Here is a 22,822-nt window from a genome sequence, read left to right on the forward strand (position 1 = left end):
GCCGTGTAACAACATGCAAAATGAACCTCCTTCCCCGCTTTCTATACGCCTGCGCCTCCCTTCCCGTCTTGATCCCCCTTCCTCCTATCCAGAAGCTTCAACGGAAAATGATTGACTTCATATGGAAGGGCAAGAAAGCAAGGATTCCCCGGAAAACGATGATGGCCAGCAGCACACTGGGAGGGCTGGGGGTCCCAGACCTTCGCAAGTACCATATAGCAGCGCAGCTGGCCCACCTCCAGGCATGGGGACTGGCCTCAAGTCGCCCAAAGTGGGTGGAAATCGAACAATCCCGCTTGCCCCTGCCTCTTCGCTTCCTCCCGTTCCTCCCCTTGCGCCAAAGCTGGCCAGATGTGCTGATGGCCACGAAAAACTCGATAAAGGCATGGGAGTGGGCCCGCAGATACAGAGGGATCCCAAGCGACCTGAGCGCACTCTCCGCAATCTTCCACAACCCGGCCTTCTCCCCAGGAGCTCATCCAGCGCAGGAGACTCCCCCCTCAACTTCGAACAATGCAAATCCTCCTTTCGGCTAGCGGAGACGGACAGATTCTCCTACGCCCAACTAAGACACTGGTGCTCCAACCCCCAGACTCGAATGGCAGCAGCTCGGCCCCTCACTCCCCTGGAACTCACAGCGGCAGATCAGCCTGCCCGAGGGAAGATCTCCGCCCTCTACAAGCTACTGCTGGACGACCCCTTCCTCTCTAAACCCTCCAACATGTCACTATGGGAGGCGGACCTGGGTCATGCCATAGAGGACCAATTCTGGGTGGACGTCTGGACCAGGACGCGCACAGCATCCCGTTGCATTACCAACTGGGAATGCACCCACAAACTGCTTTTGCGATGGTACTACCCCCCTTTGCGTCTTCACCACTTCCAACAAGCCCTGGACCCCCACTGCTGGCGTCTTTGCGGCCACTCAGGATCCTACTTCCACATGTGGTGGACCTGCCCTAAAGTAAAGGAGTTCTGGACCCAATGCCTCGCCACTATAAAAGACATCACCCAAGTGACTATTCCGCTAACACCCGAACAGGTCCTTCTAGGGATCCCGCACCCAGACGCTTACCCGAGAATGGGGAGGGGGGCCACGCTGATCACTCAACTCTTGTTGGCTGCCAAAATCACGGTAGCCCGCACCTAGAAAACTGTGGAAGGCCCCCTCATGCCCCTATGGTGGATTAAACTCTGGGACATTTTGAAAGCTGAAAAGGTCACAGCAGCCAAGGCGGGCAGACTCCATCGTTTCTCTGACATCTGGGCCCCGGTCCTAGACTATGACTAGAACTATCCGGCGCTCACTTTTAAGCCGCGCCTGATCGCGAACGCTCTCCATTCTATGGGGGACACCTCCCCGCCTTGCTGAATGGAATGAGGCCCAGGTACAATGCATTCTGAAGGCGCGAAGGTTGAGGGGAGGGTGGTATTCCAAGTGTCACATGTTGTCTGTAACAAATGTGCCAAAGTAAAAAGAAAAAAGTGCCTAGTAAATCAGGTAAAGTCTCTAAAGATCCTGGACTTGTTGAGGAACTCCCAGGACACTAGAGGCGGGACACCAGTAAAATGGCACGGTCCAAGTGAGTACTTTGCAGTGTCCCTTGTAGGAGTTCCAGTGTTGAGAATAATGTTACATAGGAAACAACCGGAAAAGCCAGGCAAGTCTGTTTCATTCCACAGGTACCAAGAAGAATGCAATCGGCCCCAGGGGACACCAGTCGAGACCAAGAAGAAACGATCCAGTGGAAGGTTCGAGATCCAGCAGCCCCAGGAGCAGAAAAGCATAGTAGGATTCAGCCGCCAATGTTATCCAATGGAGAAATGCAGAAGAAGGGGACTTGTAGAACCCAACGACCACAGACCACAGGGACCCTGAGAGGGAGTATCTCAAATAACCCACCAACCCAGGACCCAGAGGTAAGTAAGCACAGTGGTTGCCTCCACAAATCCGTTTCCCAGAAGAAGAAATAAGGCAGTAAGTAACAGATCCTTTTGGAAGGGCGAAATGAAGGATCGGTCAACCACAGATTGGCCCCCCAAGACAACGATAACCCCAATGTCCAAAAATAAGAGCAATCGTCCTTCAGTGGAGTGGGACCCACTTTCCAGAAGTGGAATACACGAAGAAGATGGCTCCAGGAGGACGGATGAACTTGCACCCGGCAGACCCAAGAGTCTCAGCAAGCAATCGTGGTCAGCACATCAAGAAAAACTACCCCAGCAGCAGGACAATGGTGGTGGTGACCAGAGATGACCCAAGGAAGCAAATATGGTTGGGTTGGATGTGTCCTAACATGTTTCCAGGCAGCAGCAGCTTTCAAAGTCAAAGTAGGATGTATTGACGGAAAGCAGCGAGGTAAAATGCAGTAAAACAGCATGGAATAAAGCCATGGGATGGAGGGCCTGGCGCCAGCAAATGAGCAGGACCGGAAAGTAGGATGAGGAAATCTCAGGAAGGACACACAGAAGCCAATGATACAAACAGGAGCTATGTCCAGGCCACGGCATCAGGCTAGTATGGCCAGAAGATTGCCTTAAACTGCGGCAACGAAAGCAGACATGCTTATCCTCCATAAAACCAGCAGAACTGACCTCAGGAGCAGGGTTTCCCCTATGTATTGCTTCACTCACAGAGACTAGATTCTGCCAACCCACCAATCCCATTCAAGGATTTAAAACAAAGGTTTTGGTGGCCAGCTAATCAGATTGGCCCCAAAAACTGTCAAACGTCAAACTGTCCTACCACTACTAAAAAAAACACTCTCAACCCGGACATACCCAAGAATTATAGACCCATTACCACTGTCCCATTCTTACTAAAAATTCTTGATAGAGTGGCCTATCTACAAATCCAGGATTACCTTGAGACAAACCATTTACTAGGAACTCGCCAATCTGGCTTTCGAACACAACATGGGACAGAAACGGCCCTTGTTGATCTCAAGTGCCAGATAGACGAACTCAAAGATAAAGGTAAGGCTGCCATTCTCCTTCTCCTGGACCTCTCCACTGCCTTTGACCTGGTTGACCACAAAATCCTGTACAACCACTTGTCATCGGCAGCACACTTCTCCCACTCTGCGGTCACATGGATTCAATCCTTCCTGGACAATAGGACCATGCGGGTCTTCTCACCCCTAGCAGCGGCTGACCCTATTTCCATTACTTGCGGTGTCCCACAAGGTTCCTGTGTCTCACCTACTTTGTACAATATATTTACAAAGCCCCTATTCGACAAGCTGGACAATCTGGGTGTCACCTACACGAACTACGCAGATGACACCCAGATACTCCTCACCCTATCCGGTAATTACAACGCAGACGCCAAATGGATCAATGAAGTCATCTCCATCATTCAGGCATGGATGGCCACACATGGCCTCTGCCTAAATGATGATAAGACCGAACTGCTTCTTGTCGGCTCACCCAATACCATCCGGATACTCTGTCCCAGCTACACCAGCTTTACCATTGACGGTAACACCATACCCATCGCCAAGAGTGTAAAAACCCTTGGTTTCTATTTAGACACGAATACCAACCTAGCCAAACAAATTAATATGACTGCCTCAGCCACTGCCTACACTGGTAAATTAATCAGGGCCTGCAGACCATTGATCTCCCCTAACAACTGCCTCACTTTAGCCAGAGCACTCATTCAATCCAAATTGGACTACTGTAACAGCCTCTATGTAGGTGCCAACAAAACAGTAATCAACAAACTGCAAGTTTTACAAAATAACGCACTCCGTGCCACCCTAAATATTCCTAGAAGAGAACATATTTCCGCTACAAGAATCGCTTGCAATTGGCTCTCCATCCAACAAAAAATAGACCTAAAAACCTTATGCCTCACATACAAAGCTCTTAACCATCTAGCCCCACCCTGTCTCACTAACAAATTTACATTAAGACAGAACACCAGAACCACTAGATCCTCTAACACACTACAACTGACGGTGCCCAAATACTCCCTCAAAAGAGCTGGTGGATCCAGCTTCCCAACTCTGGCCTCACAACTTTGGAACACTGTTCCACTGGATATCAAATCCACACCCACCTTCCAACCCTTCAGAACTAAGGTCATCACTTGGTTACTCAACAAATAACCAACCATGTATGTATGCATACCTAATGTACAAATGTTTCTCATTATGTTTTGCCTATTATCATCTATGCACTAACTGCCTGCTTGACAACCTTTACTTTGCCTCATTACTACTGTACTATTGTTCCCTACTGTTGCCTGTAACTTGATGTTCAAAACGCACATATACCCCTGGGTCAAGAGCGCTATACAAATAAATAAACAAACAAACAAATACTCAGGCACGCCCCCACATTGTGCCCATACAGGGCCAGGATCTGGTCTAAATCAGTCCAGACCACAATGGAGGCTGCCATCTTGTACTCACAGAGCTCAAAATGGCATTTAAGGCCTGCCTTGTGGTTTCCCTGAACAAAGGATGCCCCTAAAACAAAATGGGTGAGAGTAGGAATTAAAAAGACCCATTAGTACCCAAATAGATACCACAAAGGCACATGGGGCTACTAAGGTGGTAAATAGGCTTACACCCCTGGTGAAGCCAAAACTAAATATTAGCTTATGCCAGCCTACCCCCTAAAACCAATGTAGGGTGATAAAACCATCCTAGGGGAAACACTAACACTAAAATAAGGATAGATCCAAACAAAGAGTGGTGAGAATAGATCAACAGAAAGGGAGAGTTCTTGCAGGCACTCTGCACAAGTTTATCCTTTTAACAATAAAGTCCTAAAATCTAGTCTTATAAGTCCTTGTCCCTCCCCTATTCTGAAAAACAATATCTAAAGGATGTGACTAACACAAAGACTCAGTATCCCTAGCCTTCATCAGACCTTAGCCTTCAGGCTACCCTAGTCTATAAATAAAGTGTCTTCAGGATTGGCCCACGCAGGAGCTTAATAATGATAAACTACAAATGTCAAGTCCCAAGCTAATCAAAAGCAAAACAAACATCTATTCATGGGAGAGTTCCTGCTTCAAAAGTTACTCACAGTCTGGAGTTTCCTCCAGCCTATCTGCTTACACCCCATGTTTTAGGACCTCTTACCAGATATTCAGTTCCACAGCTTTCCCTTGCAATAGTCATTTGCAGGCTTCGCTCCACCTACAGGTATTCAGGATTCACAGGAGGTCTCTCCTAGATCTTGAGTTGGTCAGTTTTCACACCAAGTCTCTCGCAGACCTTACGTTTCAGGATCCACAGCCGGTCCCACCTGGACGTGGGTTTTAGTATTTACAAAAGGTCCCCCCTGGACCTTTGCTTTAATGGATGTTTCTCTCCCTCATTCAGGTTCCTTTTCTTTAGGCAGCTAATAATTTCGTGCCCCCTGCCAAGGACCAGTTTTTTGCTTCACATAGGGTTCGCTGGTGGAAATAGTTATGACTCCCCAGCTGCCCCAAGAAGGACCAGGGATGGACATGTAGGCTCTTCTCGTCAGCCCACCTTCTTTAGGCCCTCCAAGGATCTGCAGCTCTGCACCTCTCCTTCCAGCCTGTACTGCCTTCCTCCAGGCAACAATTCACTCATTCTTCCTCTCTGTAGCAGTCAGTCTCCCCTTGTAGTAAGGGAGCATCAGCAGGTACATCTGCTTCGTCTCGATCCAAGACACTGAAATACATTTCCCAGCCCCTTTTGTACCCATGAGGCTTTGCTGTTGTTTCTAAGCTGTTCCCTGATAGAATATTTCCCAGGCTACTGTGATTTCCTCCGTGGGATCGGTTAGCTTTTGTTAGAGCTGCATATACATCCAAATTTGGTTTAAACCAGCAGTAGTTAGCAGAATCAGATTTATTTATTTACAGCATTAGAGAAACAGACAGGGAAACTGGCAGAGTACCCCTTCTTAATAATATGGTCCCTTTGCACAGGTTAGTATGGGTTTTTATTGGGTTTTACACAATGACAACCATACAAAAGGCAGTAAGGTACATTTAGTTGGTTCCATGTAAGCAAGAAACCCCCAACTGGAATATCTCCTAACCCTGAAACACATTGTTAACCACGCCATATTCCTACTTTCACAATTCTGTTCTTCATGCCTATGTGACACAGTCTCTGCCTTTGGTGGATCGCTTACCCATATTGTGAGAAACCTGAGGTTATTCTCACTCCAACTCCCACTGGATCTTCTTCTCAGGTGGCCAGGGAAAGGCCATTGCTTTTGGATCATGACCCTGAGGGTGGAGAAGTGAGGGAGGATCACCTGGGTGGAGGGTCCTCAGGGATTGGGAGTGGAGTGCCCACAGGTGAGTCATGGTATCCCCCTTTCCCTATTGACGACCAGCCTACGACTATACCGGCCTTTATAGGCTACTATAAAACAGCTCCCCTCATTTCCCCACATTTAACATCTGAAAGTACTGGGATGAGGAACAGGCGGCTAAGAGTAATGAACACTCAAACTTACTTTCACCTCTTTGGTACTGGGACGAGGAAGATGCTGGCAGAGAGCTGAGAGAGTCAGACATATCCCTTATACTATGGTCAGCCAAGTCAAATTATGAGTCCACACCTGCGACCTGTCAAGTGGTTGCAGGTGTATAAAGGAAGACCCGTGAAACATCAGTGAGAGCAACAGCGCAGCCTGTTTAGGAGAGACCAGGGGACCCTTTCCATGAGCAGACAGCCGTGGCGAGACTTGAGGAGGAGCCAGGATGCCGGCCGACATCCCTGAGGTGTGGGACCCTCCGTGACAGAGATTGAGTAGCTGACACTGCGAACAAGCAGGAGAGAAAGAGGACGCTGTCCTCGTCCACACAGAAGCAACAAAGTTGCCGGCGCATGCTGGATTCCAAACGGAATACTAGCGCGGTTAGCAGAGGTGAGAGCGCCAGTCGGTGAAGCGAGAGGAAGCAGCAGGAGCTGCCGGAGCAAGACGCCAAAGACCGGTGAGTGTCGGGGAAAGCCACTCAGAAGCCGGGGAGGTCCGGGCGAGCTGCGCATGAATAACGAAGCACTGTATGAATGAAAAATTAAACCAAGATCAATTATGTATATTGAATACTGAGCTGAATGAAAGTTTAAAACAACGCTATATGGAATACCGAACTGAATGAAGGTTTAAACAGCGCTATATTGCCTGCCGAACTGAATGAAAGTTTAAAACAAAGCTGAACTATGTATCTTGAATGCTGAACTGAATGAAAAGTTGAAACAACGCTAAACTATGCATATTGAATGCTGAATTGACTGAAAACCTCAGATTAGACATGTTGAACACTGAATTGAAATAGAACTTTACGGTCAAAGCAAATAGCTAATGAAAGTCAAAAGGAAAGATGCCCACATAAAAGCAACCTATGGGAAAAAGATCAAGTGTGAAAAAGTGCAACAAAAGGTGGGGTATGAACAAGACCACCACAAAATGAATCTTATGAATGAATGCAGTGCGACAAGGCCAAAGACTGACAAGAGGCGTTTAATATTTTATGGCAGAGCCACAAGGCTAACTAGGAGAAGCCAGAAGAGTATAACACTGCACATAAATTCAAAAGGCCAACAAAGTGTCAGGGGTTACACAGGGCACCCAGGTAGGTTTGGGGTGGCTGTGCTGATGTAAGGGGACAGGCAGCGCATACAGCAGGAGGCTAAACAAGAAGAAAGAATAGACAAGGTATTTCAGAGCAACGGAAAAGGAAGAAAGGGCGGACCTCAATGGTGAACAAGAAGGGATGGGAACCATGCGCTGGACAAACAATGAGGAATCCCGCTAGGAATGTAAACACAGGTTGGAGTAGAGACTACCCCCAGATATAAGTGAAGCTCAATGCCTCTGTGTAAGTTACTTTTACAGGTCCCTGCAAGCCCATGGAAGGTGGCAGCAAGAGTGGCTTCTGTGTCTGGACCCTAAGGCACAAACAACGAGTGTACTTACACAAGGCAAGCCAGTATGGGTTCAGGCGGAACCTACAGCGGATGCCCCCTGAAGGAACAGAACGCAACACATTGTACATTAAATTCACTATAGACTACAAGTAAAACAGGGAAAAGGAAGGGCAGTGATTGCCTGCTGGGAAAAACAGCAGCCAAACTCTGAACAAAGGACTAACAGAAGCATGAGTGAGGACAAGAACGGTAACAGAAATATCCAGGGGACAATAGGCAGTCAAAATAAGCAAGGTTCAGGACAGAGGCCAGGAATGAAAGAGGAAAAGCAAATCAAAAATAATATAATGTAACTGCAGACTAGAAACTATGGACCGTAATCAAGGATCAGTGGACTGAACTGTAGTCCAGGAACAAGGAACACTCAGGACTGAAACTATGGACTAGGATAACAAGGACTGGACTGTAGGGTGTAACAGGAATACAAGGGACTAACTCAGGGCTAGAATAACAAGGGCGGAACTGTAGTCAGAGAACAAGGAAACTCAGGACTGGAATCTATTTATTTATTGGTCATTTATATAGCTCCTATACACTTAAACAAGTGTTTGAAAGCACTCCAACGCAGGGAGGGTGTGAGCAGGAAGATGGACATTCTCAATAAGCATTGGTATGTTCAGAATGGACAAGTGCTGTGCGTATAGTAGTGCAACATAGGACCGGAGAAAATACAGACTGTTACAAGAAATATGACAAAATATTGCACGTGCCTGACGGTCATTACAATAATGCAAAAGCTTTACATGGAGAAAGGAGAGAGGGGAGGGGGGGTTATGGGGAAAGACAAACAGAGCAAATAAGTGCAAGAGACACAAAGAAGGAGGGAAAGAGGAGAGAGGGGGGAAAGGGAGCAGAACACTATGCAAATCCAGTGCAAATGGCTGCAGATGAAAAAACGCCTACATTCGATGTTAAAGCGAGGCACACTAAACACAGGTGAACCATAGGAAGCTACAGATGTGAAGTCCCGGTGTAATGAAAGTTTGGTGAGCTGCCTATTCACATGTAAGACTTCATGTTTACCTTGAGATCAGGTGGGCCAGTGTGAGGTCACAGGCAGCCCCTAAATCCAGGATAATCCAACTCGAGGTGCCACAGTAAGAATTAATAGGGGGGGGCACCCAGTCTGGTCAGGCACAGACATGGGCCTTAGCAGAGGGGCCGGCATCGCCTGCTGGCTAAAGACCTCCAACCTGCTTTGAGGCTATGCCCAGCCAATCAAGGGGCAGGGAGGCGGTCTTCGGTTCTCCTCAGTGCCTGCAGCAGCACCCGATGCAACCCGGCAGCCATGCTGGAAAGGCCACGCCGGGTTGGAAGCAGAGGGAGCTCACGGATCTTCAATGATTCCTCCAGGCAAGAAAGAAGGGAAAGGAAGGGCCAGGGAGGAACGGCCCTAAAGCTAAAGCCAGTAAACACAGACTGTGGGCACGGAGCTAGGAACTGCAGGCATGGAACAAGTGAATTGGTGGTAGGGATCAAGGGGCTGCAGACAGAGAACAGGAGACTGCAAGCAGGAAAGAAGGGCTGCAGTGCAGGAAGCACAGAGGTGCAGGGCAGGAGGCAGGGGCGAGTAGGCAGAGTAGCAGGGCTGCAAGGCAGGGAGCACGGGGCACTGGAGCAGGAGCAGATTCTGGCAGCAATAGGAAACAGCAGAATTCCAAGGTTCAAGGCACAAAGGGCTGGGAGCGAACTCAATGCAAGAGCCCAGTGCTCCTGCAGATAGCTGCTTAAATACTGACCTGCCCTGTGCTGAAGCATGTTCATTAGCAGCACCTGGAGCAGCACACCTAAATTTAATCTGCCTCCTCCCTCACTGGTTCCGGGAAAGTGAAAGCAGTACTGGGGATTGTGGTTCCAAGACTGATGCATAGGAATAACCAGGGATTGAGAACTGCCACACGGTGCATTATGGGAATTGAAGTCCATGTTTTCGGATATACAGATGTGTGAAAGGAGATGTTAAATAATGATTTAGGGTCTTCTCTGAAGATAGTAGAAAACACCCTGCAGGTCCACAGACAGAGCCACCCAGAGGCAGAGCTGAAGAAACCTGACACAAAGAGGAACTAACTGCATGGGAATCTGTACACAGGGGCAAATGCAGGAGAACCTGTGTGGGCTGAAGAGCATAGAAGTCCTGGTTGTGCGACCTGTGTGGGTGGACTGTGTGGTCTGACAACTGCACACAGACAAGTGAGCCCCGTATTGTGAAAGCCAAAGATGTTGTGAAACAAACCAGAAGGAGCACTGTAAGTGAGCTTGTGATGCAAACCAGAAGGAGGGTCAGGCTGACCTGGAGCTAAGTTGAACTTTGAAAGACTAAAACAAACATTGGTTGCTAGCTTGAAGTCTTTGGGAAGGGAACCCTGAGACTTCATGAACTGCACATGCCATCTTGAGGACAGGACCTGAAGATCCTTTTCGTTTTAACAGTGTTGCTTGGAATTTGGGGAAGGGAAACATGAGAAGTATATGGAACTATATTGCCTTGAACTTGGGAAAGGTTATCTTGAGACTTTTTAATTGAACTTTCTTGAACTTGGGGAAGGTGAGCTGAAAAGGAAGCTACGAGCTAGAAGAAGCTCAGAACTTTGTGTTGATCACCATTTCCTTTATTATTGACATCCCTACAGGTTGTTTAGCTTTAGTGGTGAGGGCAATGACAGGTTTTGGACACAGACAGTCTTTTATATTGAACTCTTTGACTTTCCTTAGTTTCGTTCAGGCAGGGAAATCACATCTTAGCATAGGGCAAGTTAGGCCTTCCATCCTGACATTTAATCTAATAAACTATTTTGTTTTGAACTTTGAGTCTGTTGTCTGTGTCTTGTTTCATTGCTTCATGATGCCATCACAAAATATAATTAGTCACTTACTGATAACTGTTACCTATGTAATATCTATTCCAGTTCTCATGCAAGACTGAGCCAGGCCTTATAAATTTTTTTATTTGTTTTTTGTTTGTATTTATCTGTGTACAAGAGGAACAATGCTCTTTTGATCACAAAAGAATGTATAATAAATACGAATGTGCGACATATCACTTTTGCATGGTTCGATCTGGCAATGCCTTGAATAGGGATGTGTGATACAGCTGCACAGCCTCATAGTATTATAGGATCCATTGCAAGCAATCATTGCTTATCATGGCTAAGCCACGTCATATCAATATTTATGGACGCACTACTGTCCTATTCAAGACAATTAGGCTCATTACAAGCTTGCTGGTCTGGTGCCGGCAATAAGGTGCCGGCAATAACGTATTATAGCACCATTCCGGACCGGCAAACTACAAATCTGCTGGTAGAGGCTCTGATCTACTGGGAAGCCTGACTTGCTGGGAGATCAGGCTCCTACTGGCATATAAATGCCTGAATCACTGCCACCGTTACTAAGGGTGCTGCTGATTTGTGCAACCCCCATGGGATGGGGATTTACCAGCGTCTCCACTGCCCGATATCCCGGTAAAACCGGGATATCGGGCAACAGAGACGGTACAGTAGTTCCCCGATATTTCCATTGGAATTACCGGCGGGATACTAGGGAACTCATGATGAGCCTTAATGTGCCTCATTACTAATGGCCGGTGTGGTATTAACATGCAGGTATTAACGTTTACTGGCATGTTACCACACTGGGCAACTACAAGTTTGCTGGTGAGGTGCTGGAATGACCTCCAACTCAGAGCTGGAGTTCGTTCTGCCACCCCATCGGCAAAAAGAGCCTGTATTACAGATGCCGGTAATATCAGCACTTGTAATACAGGCAATCCCCCGCATGGAGCCCTATGGTAGTCCATGGAGCCTCATTACAAGTTTGTTGGTCCAGAAATAAAGGTGCCGGTAACAACGTACTGGCACTCTTTCCAGATGGCCAAACTGCAAGTTTTCCGGAATTTATGCCCCTACCGGTAGTGTTTTGACTGAAGCACCGACACTGTTAACAACGGTGCCGGTGCTTCAGGGCCCCGATTCCCATGGAGACCTATGGGACTCCACGGGAATGGGCATTTAGTGTTCTGCCGCAGCTGAAGATATCCCGGTAGCACTGGGATATCAGGCGACGAAAATGGTAGTACAGGGTTACCGCCAAATTCGTAATGAAGCCCCCATGAATGGGGATCACCGCCTTCAACAGCCACTCAAAATTCAGTGGACATTCCAACGGACCGAGTGCTGTAAAGGTAATACCATTTGCCGGTATCCTAGCATAATTACCACCAAGATGCCGGCAAACCTGTAATGAGGCCCAATGTTCAGTGCTCATAGGAAAGCATAAAATATTATCAGCAACTACATCCCCTCCTTTTTGTGCTTAGAAACACAATGCTTAATATTTTTGCTTTTTCTTTCAGTACAGTTATTAAACTTATTAGATGAATTCTGTTTCCACAAGTCCTGGTCCTTAAATGAATCTTTTTTTATGTCCCTGCCTTTACAAGCACAGGAGTAGACAGGATAGGGCCTGAGCGGGCAACGGCCACCCAAAATCTGTAAATGCCCACTCAGCAGCGCTGTGTGGGCATGCATAGATGTGTATGCCACTGCAGTGGGCCCAACTACATTAGCTTCAGGCCCTGTTCCTATACTTTTATTTTAAAAAGAAACCATTACGGAATGGTTTCGTTTTAAAATAAATCTGTAGGAAGAAGTTGAAACGTGCACTTCAGTACACTGCACTGAATGTTTCCTTAAACAACAGGCGCATGTGTTTGGGGGTATGTGTTGTGCGTGGGAGGGGTTGTGGCATGGGGTGTATGGAGGAGCAGGGGGCAGGCCAGCAGGGAACATAGTTCCACTACTTCTTTTCGTACACTTCAACCACTGATAATTCTAGCCACTACTGCCACAGTGATTCCCCTTAGTTCTTCCAAGGTTATGTTGCCACATTGGTCTTATCATTTATCAAAGAGTGGTGAGATACGTATGGCAGGGGATATGAAGAAATTAATGTGTGGTTACATGAAACTTTACTAAAACCATGCACTTTTCATACCACACAATGCTACACAGGGGTCATTTTATATCAAATGTTAATTGCACAGAGGGGACCACTACCGATTACATCTACATGCTGTTGGGGCCCATGCATGTCATTTTAAACATGTGCAAGACACAGGGGAAAAGGAAAGAGTAAAAGTGAGGCCAACTCACTTTTACTCTTTCATTTTACCATTTGCCTCGTGAGAAAGCAAACGCTGCCTGCAAATACACTTAGCAGAGAGCGTTTACTAATGAATTCCTATCAAATCTGCCTGCTTTTGAGCAGGTGCAAAACCAAATTGGATTCCATAGGAATCCATTAGTTTCACGCCTTCATAAAAATGCCATGCAAGCATGAAATGAAACTCACCAACAAGATGGAGGAGGAATGCATGGCAAGGAGTTAGATTTCTTTCCTCGTCCGGGGCCTCTCTCTGGAACAGCCTCCGTGCCACTCTGAAACTTGAGGAGAACCATCTCTGGTTCCGGAAGCACCTCAAGACCTTCCTCTTTGCTTCTGCCTTCGCTCTCCCTCTCCCCTGCTGATTTGTCTGCTTTGGCATCGTGCACCTGGTTTACTCTCTGATTTCAGGCCTAGTTCCATGCCCACCCAGTCTCACACTCGCACTGCCGCTGGCAACCCTTGCACTTCGGTCTGTATCTGTTACCCTTACCTGCACTTACTAGACACCCCTTGTCTGTGCTCAAAAACTGCACTTGCCACCTTGCTGGCTGCACTACCTATTGTTGTTGTTGTATCCCTTGCTCAGCTGTTCTCATTTCTCCCCTCTCCCTTGCACTTCCCCCTTCCCTCTCCCCTGCACTTGTGCGTTCTCAATGTCACTGGGCCTAGTAAGATGGTTGTTTTGTCCTCCCTTGTTCTCCTCCCTTGCCTCATCACGCTCTGAAACACTTGTGTATGAACGCGATACAAATAAAATATCATATACTATCAAAACTCTTCTCTCCGCTCCGTGCCCCTCTCCACCTTGTCACTGCATAAATATGGAGCAGAGAGGTAAATCAAGGCATTGGGCCTCATTTTAAGTTACCGGTCTGGTAAAAAAGTGCTGGTATTCATGGATTCTGGAGCTCGAACGGGTGACCCTGGTTATGTGGATGGTCAAGAGTTAGGGCTTATGATAAGGCCTCCAACATTTTGGTCACATGTGATGTCTCAGCCTTATATATCAATATTCATCATAGAGATGCCATTGATCTGATAACAACTAAAGCAATGAAGGAGAAGCCCCACATTCAGTGCCTACTAAATATATTATTGAACTTTTGGACATCCCCTTGTGCAATAATTTCTTTTGCGGTCGCAAATAAGTATTCACACAAATCAAGTGGTTTGCCATAGGGCGGCTTCCGCCCCGAGTCTAGTCAATATATACATGAAAGAATTTGAGGATAATGACATCTATAGGACTAACCCTCTCAACCAACACATCATCTGATCGATGATGATTTTTCATTTGGAAAGGGTCCAATGTGATACTCCTTGTATTTCTTTCATGGCCAAATTCTTTAAGTCTACACCTTACATTCTGAAAAAATGCCATTCTTGGACGTTTTTGTAGAACACAAGGATAGTTATCTCTAAACGAATGACACTATACAGAAAAGAGACTTACCAAATTCGATTCTTCAATACACAAGTGAACACCCCAAAACCCTGCGTGATAAACTTCCATATGCACAATTTCTACATATCAGAAGGAACTGTACCTTTAAGGAAAATGACAACAAACAGGGCAATTTGCTGATAGAAAGTCCGCAAGCCAGTGGTTAACCTTTTTCAACTTTTAAAACAATACAGATTTTCCATACTTTTGTTACAGAAAGTCATGATTCTATTAAAGAATTGGAGGCGAAAGATTATTGTTCTGTCTTGATGGTCGTGCAGATATATGGAACCTCCGTCCCCAAGTACCACACAGGAAGAAGTGAAACCACTACACGTGCAATCTTTGAGGCCACAGGTGTAGAGTGCCGTCAGCCTGGAACCGGGAACGCCGGAAGAACCCCCCGACCACTGTAAGGCAAGGAATGGTTATATTAAACACAGTGGCAATGAGAAGTACTTCAGGATGACAAAGGATTAGTACCAGAGGCTTACCTAATGGAGATGGAGGGGCAGTCTGAGTAGAAAGGTAAAGCAGGAGCTTCTGATTAGCCGGCAGCAGCAGCAGGTGGGTAAGGGTCTTGGTAGCACTCTGGGAAACACCTGAGCCAATGTGCAGAACAACGTTGTTGATCCTTAAGCAGTCCAGTACACAATTCGAGGTCGAGAGCCAAGAGAATGCCAGAGCCAAGGGAGTCCAATTCCAGTGTCCATTTAACAGAGCCAGAGGTCGAATTCCAAAAGACAAGATAGTACGGATGAATCTAAGGTAAATAACAAAAGGCAGCCCGTGAAACGTTCCATGGTCGTGAATAGCTTGAAATCCAAGAAAAAATCAAACGCCAAACAGTCCTCCGAAGAGGCAGCTGTGAAGCGTTTCTTCCGCGTTTCCCCGCTCCATTTGAATGCGAAGTATGGTCACATGATGCGGGTCACGAGACCGCGAGCTACGCGTCACGTGTCCCGCGATATAAACAGAGACTGTTGTTTCCTGACCACGTGGCGTGGGGAACTCTGAGCACCCGTGTAGTGCCGATAGCCATGGGGAAATTGCCATGGCAGATGCCAATGGAGGAAAGACCGCAAGGACCCTGGTTTACCAGCTGGGAATCCCCACTTCTGGGCAAGCCGCTGTCGTCGGATACGTGAGTGGGAACGTGGAAAGCAAGGGGCTTGGTGGGAGGTGGATGTGGGATCGGACATGACAATTATGCTCTGATCTTCTCTTTACTACTCGAGCAGCAATTTCAACAAATAACAATTATGAATAACAATCACACAAAAAACTACTATTCCCAGAGAAACCAATGAATTCGTAGTACGTTTTTCATAAGTTCCTAAAATCACATGATTCCTCATTCCAATTATAACTTATCTCATCCTCTATAACACTTGCTGTAACCATAGTCCTTCCTCTTTCTTTTGCTGATCGAACATCCAAACTTGCGCCCCAACTGGTAGACGACTTTAACTTCACCTTGTTCCCCTCTCAAGGCGTTGCCTTCTGCTCTGCACCTGTTTAAGCATGTATAAACCATCACCTATCTCATCATGAACGGGTGGGCAATCGCATAACAACATCATTACAGTACCATATACAGCATCACATTACTCTTCAAATACCATATTTACACATTTTTTATTGTGGCGATTGAAATTGGGTGGAATAATCTTTCACCTCTGAGTCTTTAATAGAATCATGACTTTTTGTAACAAATGTATGGAAAATCTGTATTCTATGTCAAGACTTGGAGGCTCAGATTATGCTCGTTTAAAGCTTACTTACCACCAACAACGCTACTTGTTCTACCGGTCTAAAATAGAAATTCTTAAAAGTTTCCTCATTAGACCAGTCTGCCGCCCTCAATATATCTTCCAGGCGGGCTCCTGTCATAAAGGCCGACGACGCCATAGCACCCCTTGTGGAATGTGCCCTGATGTCACGCGCAGGAAGAATACCCTCATGCACACCGCTCTACATAACACTCATACTGATAGAGGTAGGAACACTCGCACTCTCACCCCCGGGGATTCCCCGACACGTAGCACAGCTAGACTCCCCAAGTTACAGCTAGCTCCTCATAGGGTCACACTACCTGTGGTGCGGGGGAGGCATGATCAATCCTTGTTCCAAGGCACGCGCAGAGGGCGACTTCATTGGTTCCCTCGTTTACAGTGGCAACTACCATGGGGATTGCGAGCGGGCTGGGGCAGCAGATCGCAACCACTTCCTGGTTGTAGGACGTTTACCCGATCACGTGCTCTGAACTCTGCTGATGTGATCGGGAGTCGTCGTACATAAAAGCCGGGCAATTTGAATTGCTCGTCGCTTCACAGCTGTTGTACGACACTGCTTGTCGTTCTCGATTCAAGACTCGGATTCTACGGATAAACCACAGCCCACGGACTACAGATTGCTTTTTCTCGCCCCTCTGGTACTGTTATTCTGGTTTTGTTCGGATTTTCAGATTTTTGACCTTTGGATTACGATTAACAGACTGATTTGGAAATCTTCTTTGGTTTGACGTTTTCTCCCCGCTGCCTGGATTCGCCCATTGGATTGTATTTTGACCTGCCTTCATGTTTCTTCCTGAACTGCTATTGTGCCTTTAAGTGTTCCACGCTTACCTAAGCGCCACAAATCTGTCAAGGATCATACAAGTGTGTAGCCGGCACTTATCCTTTGGTGCCAGGCTTTATGGATTGTTGACGCTCCTCTTGCACCACAGCCTCAGAGTCTCAAGCTCCTTCCCATTGGGTTTAGGTAAGCACTTTTTGTATACAGTTTACATGTAGGAATATTAGTGTGCTTGTTTGTGATAATACCTGGCTTCCTTTCAACAGCTTTGGGGTTCTTGGCGGCGTCAGATCCTGTGAACAACAACCACCTGTGGCCTTAAGGCTCGCACAGGGAGTAGCTCTCTCTCTCTCTCTCTGGGGAACTTGGGGACAGAGGTTTATATACTCTACACGACGCAGCAAGACAAGACACCTGAACTGACCCACATCTATGCCTGCCTCTGCCATACACCATCTTACCCATCTAGACAAGGTGGCTGATGCTACCGCTTTAAAAGGCTTCCTAATAGCTATCAACAATTGATATTCCCCATTGGGCCTAAACATATTCGCCCGGGCCTCATACACTTTCAAACACCTAACCGGACACAACTTAGGCTTTCCCGGAAAAGCCATATACTCAACCGATTTAATGTCTGTCTTTGTTCTCTTCTCTATATAGAATATTACCCCTGAAGGTGTCACGGATTTCCCCCTTTCTCACCTGAGATCGATCCTTGCAGGATTTCTTGGAAGGTGTCTTCTTGCGCACGGATCGGTTTTGTACAAGCCCGCGCAAGCCTCTTCTGGCTCCAGCGTGCGTTCAGCGTTCCGGGCTACTCGGAGGCTCCGGGAAGTCCAGGAAACGAGGAAGGTGTACTCGGAGGCGGTACACGAAATCCGGGAAGCAAGGTAGACCGAAGAGGGAGGAAGGGAGATGGGAATTTAGAGGGTTCGGGAACCAGGAGCAGGAGAATAGTTCAGCGAACTACGGAGCACACGTCTAGTCACTACCAGCGATAGCGTTGAGACGTGCGGGGCCGCGGGGGCATGGTCTATTTGTAGAATGTGCTACGTCCGACGTGGAGGCTGGTGGAAGGCGTACCACGTTAGACGGCCATGTTGGAAGTACAAAGGAGTGTAAGCCCCATTGTGACAGGGACCAGGAAGTCCAAAAGGGGCAATTTCTGTGGATCATGACAGCATGCCTCCTCCAAAAACCTGTTCCACTAGGTTTGCCCAGGTGTATGAGATGATACCTTCTGAGCAATCGAGGGGTATTCAGATTAGAAATTGGTTCCCAGGTTCTTTCACTCGGAGGATATCCTTTCCACTCGACCAGTTATTGAAGTTGACCCCGTTTATACCTGGAGTCACATATTCTGGATACTTCATATTCCAGCTGGTTGTCCATAATCACGGGGTTGGGCCTGCAGGATTTCCGGGAGGATCGGATGTACGGTTTTAATAAAGAAGTGTGAAAAACCGGATGAATCTTCTTCCAGGAGTCTGGCAATTAGAGCTGGAATGAGACTGGGTTTATGATTTCCTTTATGGAAAAAGGGCCATAGTATCAGGGGGGCCAGTTTGTTTGGTCGTAAATGTCGAGGCAGTAGTTTCAGGGACAGCCAGACTTGATCACCAATGGCATAAGAAGGCCCTGGTCTTCTTTTGGTATCCGCATAATGCTTAGTGTGAGTTTGGGCCTTTTCTAAATGTTCTTTGGCTTCCTTGTGTATGTTGATGAGAGTTTCAATCCAGGAGTCGACTGTTGGTACTGGTGTGGGATGTGGGAGAATGGAAGGTAGAACCGACGGGTGGAATCCTTGGCTGCAATAAAAAGGGCTGGTCTTGACTGCCGAGTGTTCAGAATTGTTGTAGGCGAATTCAGCCACGGGTATAAGGAGCGACCAATCGTCCTGTACCTTGGTGGCGAAACAACAAAGGTATTATTCCAGGGTCTGGTTCACACGTTCCGTATCTCTGTTAGTCTGTGGGTGATAACCTGATGAGAGGGCACGTTGGATTCTTAGAATGCGACATAGATGTTTCCAGAATTGAGAGACGTATTGAGGTCCTCGGTCTGATGTGATCTTGGAAGGGAGTCCATGAAGGCGAAATATATGTTCCAGGAAAATGCCAGTGAGTTCTGATGAAGATGTCAATTTGTACAATGGTATAAAATGGGCCATGTGGGTGAATAAATTAATGGTGACCATGATAGTTGTATAGCCTCTAGATGGTGGTAATTCCACGATAAAGTCTGTAGCGATGAATTCCCAGGGTCTAGACGGTAGCGTAGGATGAAGTAGGAGAAACTGCCGGTTTCTTGTTGTCATGCTTGTTTTGATTGCAGACTGCACAGGCTTGAATGTATCGTTGAACGTCAATTTTAATTTTAGGCCACAAAATTGTCTTTGTATGAGACGGAGGGTGTTGGTGATGCCACGATGCCCGGAGTGAAGGGTGTCATGACAGAGGTTAATAATCTGTAGTTGCAGTCTCTGTGTGGGAATGACCAGGCCATTATCCTTGAACAGGTACCCATCTCTAATTCTAAGACCCCACCGATTTTTCCCAGTGAATTCTTTCCAAATCTCAGAGGACTGGTTTTGCACTCGAATGTCTTCCAGGAGACTGACTGCTTGGGCTACAAAAATTGTGTGGGGAAACATCTTTGGGAAGGCCCGATCTTCAAGAGTTTCTTAATCAGGACGTTGAGATAAGGTGTCAGCAATTAGGTTCTGTGATCCGGGGATGGATGTGGATTAAGGCCCAGAGGGCTTAACGACTATTCCTACACTCCAAGGATTGTAGAATTTGAAGATTTCTATGGTCCGTACGGACTTGGACAGGATGTTTAGCTCCCAGAAGTAGATGCTGCCATTCTGTGAAGACTTGGCGGATGGCTAACAGCTCCTTTTCCAAGACGGAATAATGAGTCTCGCTGGGAGTCAGGGTTCGTGAAAGGTAAGCGATAGCGCTCCAATTTGTCCTTGAGTTCCTGTTTTAGCACTGCTCCTATGGCGTAGTTAGAGGCATCCGTTTCCACTAGGAATGGTCGATTAATATCGGGTTGAGCTAGGATGGGGGCTTGAGTAAACTCTGTTTTTAATCGTTGGAATGCCTTGTTTTGAGCTGGGTCCAGAGAAAGGGAGTATCTTTCTTCAGCAGAGCAATGATCGGTTGAACTATCTCAGAAAAGAACGGTATGAATTTCCGGTAGAAATTGGCAAGCCCCAGGAAGGATTGAATCTGTTTCACGGAAGTGGGAACAGGCCAAGATAGTATGGCCTTTACCTTTGAATGGTCCATTCCAATTCCTTCTGGACTAAGGACAAATCCTAGATAACAAACAGAAGTGACATGAAAAAGGCATTTCTCAGGTTTAGCTAGGAGTTTGTGTTCACATAGCCATTGCAAAACTGCCTTTACATGTTCTTCATGCTTTAGAAGGTCCTTGGAGTAAATCAAGATATCGTCCAGATAAACGATGACGAACAGGAACAGCATGTCAGAAAACACCCTATCCATGAAACGTTGGAAGACCGCATGGGCATTAGCAAGTCCGAAGGGCATGACCAGGTATTCAAAGTGACCAAAGTGTGTTCTAAGGGCTGTTTTCCATTTGTCTCCTTCCCTGATACGGATCAGATGGTAGGCACCCCTGAGACCCAATTTCGTGAAGACTACAGCTCCTCTCACCGCTTCCAGGATATCAGAGATTAAGGGGAAGGGGTAACGGTCCTTGAGGGTGCACTGATTTAATCCACGATAATCAAGACAAGGTCTAAGCTCTTTAGTGTCTTTCTTGGGAACAAAAAACAACAAAGCTCCAGCTGGAGATTTTCAATGGTTTTATGGTGCTATTTTCGAGGTTGGTATCCAAGTATTCTCGAAGGGCCCTTTTTTCTGGTTCAGATAGAATGAACATCCTTCCAAAAGGAATCACTGTTGAAGGTTCTTTATCTATAGCGCAGTCTTCAGGTCTGTGGGGGGGTAGGGCCTGGACTATAGCAGTTGAAAACACATCAGCGTATTCCTGATAGGCCTTAGGAACTTGTATGATATTAGATACCATGAGTGGGCCTGGCTGGTCTGTTGGCGTGCTTTCGGAAGATGTCAAGGAGGAATCCAGGATTAGACAGTGAGACATGCAAAACCCAGAACCAAGAAACAAGGATCCTGCTGCCTAGTTGATATATGGGTTGTGCTTCTGTAACCAGGTCATACTCAGTACCATGGGGTAATGAGCTGACTTTATGATGTCAAATTTGACCACCCCTTGGTGATGGTTTATCGAGAGTTGGATCTCTTTGGTCTGCAAGGTCATAGGTCCTGAAGAGAGAGGTCTTCCGTCGATCGTCTCCACAGGTTGCATGATGCTTCGGGTTTCATATGGAATTTGGTGGCTAAAGACCCAATCTTGATCAATGAATATTCCCATAGCCCCACAATTCACCAAGGCCAAAATAGGGTAGGTCTCATTCTTGGATGGCGAGAGGAAGGCCAGTAGAATCACTAGGTTGTTCTGTCCCGGAGAGTTCAAGGATGGAATAGATGTGGAGCAAACATCTCTCTCCCGAAGCCTTGCTCCATCTAGGACCGGGAGCTGGCGTTTCCCGAATGCCGTGGAGGGGCTAGAGGCACTCTCCAACTAGATGTTTATCCGAGGAACAATACATACATAAGCCCGTGTGGATCCTTCTCATCCTTTCTTGCAGGGTTATGGGTCCACGGAAAGCCCCTATTTGCATGGGTTCTGGATCGTTAACAGAGACTGGAGTAGGGTCAGGTTTCAATGAGATCTCAAGGGAAACGTTCTGGAAGGGCATCTCGGTCTTTTTCTTCTCTGCCTTCCTTTCCTGGATACGAAAGTCTATCTGCATGGCAAGATCCATAAGTGCCTGGAATGAACTTGGCCGAGCCACTCTGGCTAATTCGTCTTTGATCTCTTCATTTAGCCCCCTTCGGAAAAGAGTAAAGCTTGCTTCTGATGACCAATCCGCTTCCTTCGCCAATTGTTTAAATTGTGTTACATACGTAAGCATGTCCTGGGATCCTTGTTGAAAATCAAGTAGACGTTCCTGGGTGCTATAGACCTGTTCTGGGCGATCAAACATGGTTTTAAGGGCTTGTATAAATCTGTTGTAATCATCCAGGAGGGCATCTCCAGAATTGACTAAAGGTATAGCCCAGGTTAGTGCATTTCCGAAGAGGTGCGAGATTATAAAGCCCACCTTAGCACAGGGGGTCGAAAAGTAGTAAGGCTTAAAGGTAAAGTGGACTAAACAGGAATCAAGGAATCCACGAAGGGTTTTTGCAGATCCATCGTATTTGTCTACAATGCCGCCCAGTAGTACGCTTTCCTTTGTAGCAGAATCACGGGACAAAACTAATTGTTTCAATGCAGCGTTTTCCGCCTTTAAATTCTGCACCTCGGTCGTTAAATCTTGCATGCCACGCATAAGATCCTGAACGGCGGCTTCCATGTTAAATTCAACTTAGGTCGTTAGGCGTCTCAAACTGTCACAGATTTCCCCCTTTCTCACCTGAGATCAATCCTTGCAGGATTTCTTGGAAGGAGTCTTCTTGCGCAGGGATCGGGTTTTGTACAACCCCGCACAAGCCTCTTCTGGCTCCAGCGTGCGTTCAGCGTTCCGGGATACTCGAAGGCTCCGGGAAGTCCAGGAAACGAGGAAGGTGTACTCAGAGGCAGT

General features: G+C 46.9%; 1 protein-coding gene across 2 annotated transcripts in view; it reads right to left on the reverse strand.

Moving 5' to 3' along the window:
* LOC138497269 (uncharacterized) overlaps positions 1-22,822 on the reverse strand; it is a 204,410-nt gene that overhangs the window by 114,878 nt on the left and 66,710 nt on the right. The window contains exons 2-3 of one of the 2 annotated variants that reach the window (XM_069620616.1): positions 15,039-15,307; positions 14,761-14,954 (exon numbers count right to left, since the gene is read on the reverse strand). The exons of the other annotated variant lie outside the window; for it this stretch is intronic. The gene's annotated coding sequence lies outside the window, so the exon portion shown is untranslated. Of the gene's footprint in view, positions 1-14,760; positions 14,955-15,038; positions 15,308-22,822 lie in introns of those variants that run through there. 2 annotated transcript variants of the gene reach the window in all.

This window comes from Ambystoma mexicanum, chromosome 5q (assembly GCF_040938575.1).
Source record: "Ambystoma mexicanum isolate Mex_15411 chromosome 5q, UKY_AmexF1_1, whole genome shotgun sequence".
Classification (NCBI taxonomy): Eukaryota; Metazoa; Chordata; class Amphibia; order Caudata; family Ambystomatidae; genus Ambystoma; species Ambystoma mexicanum.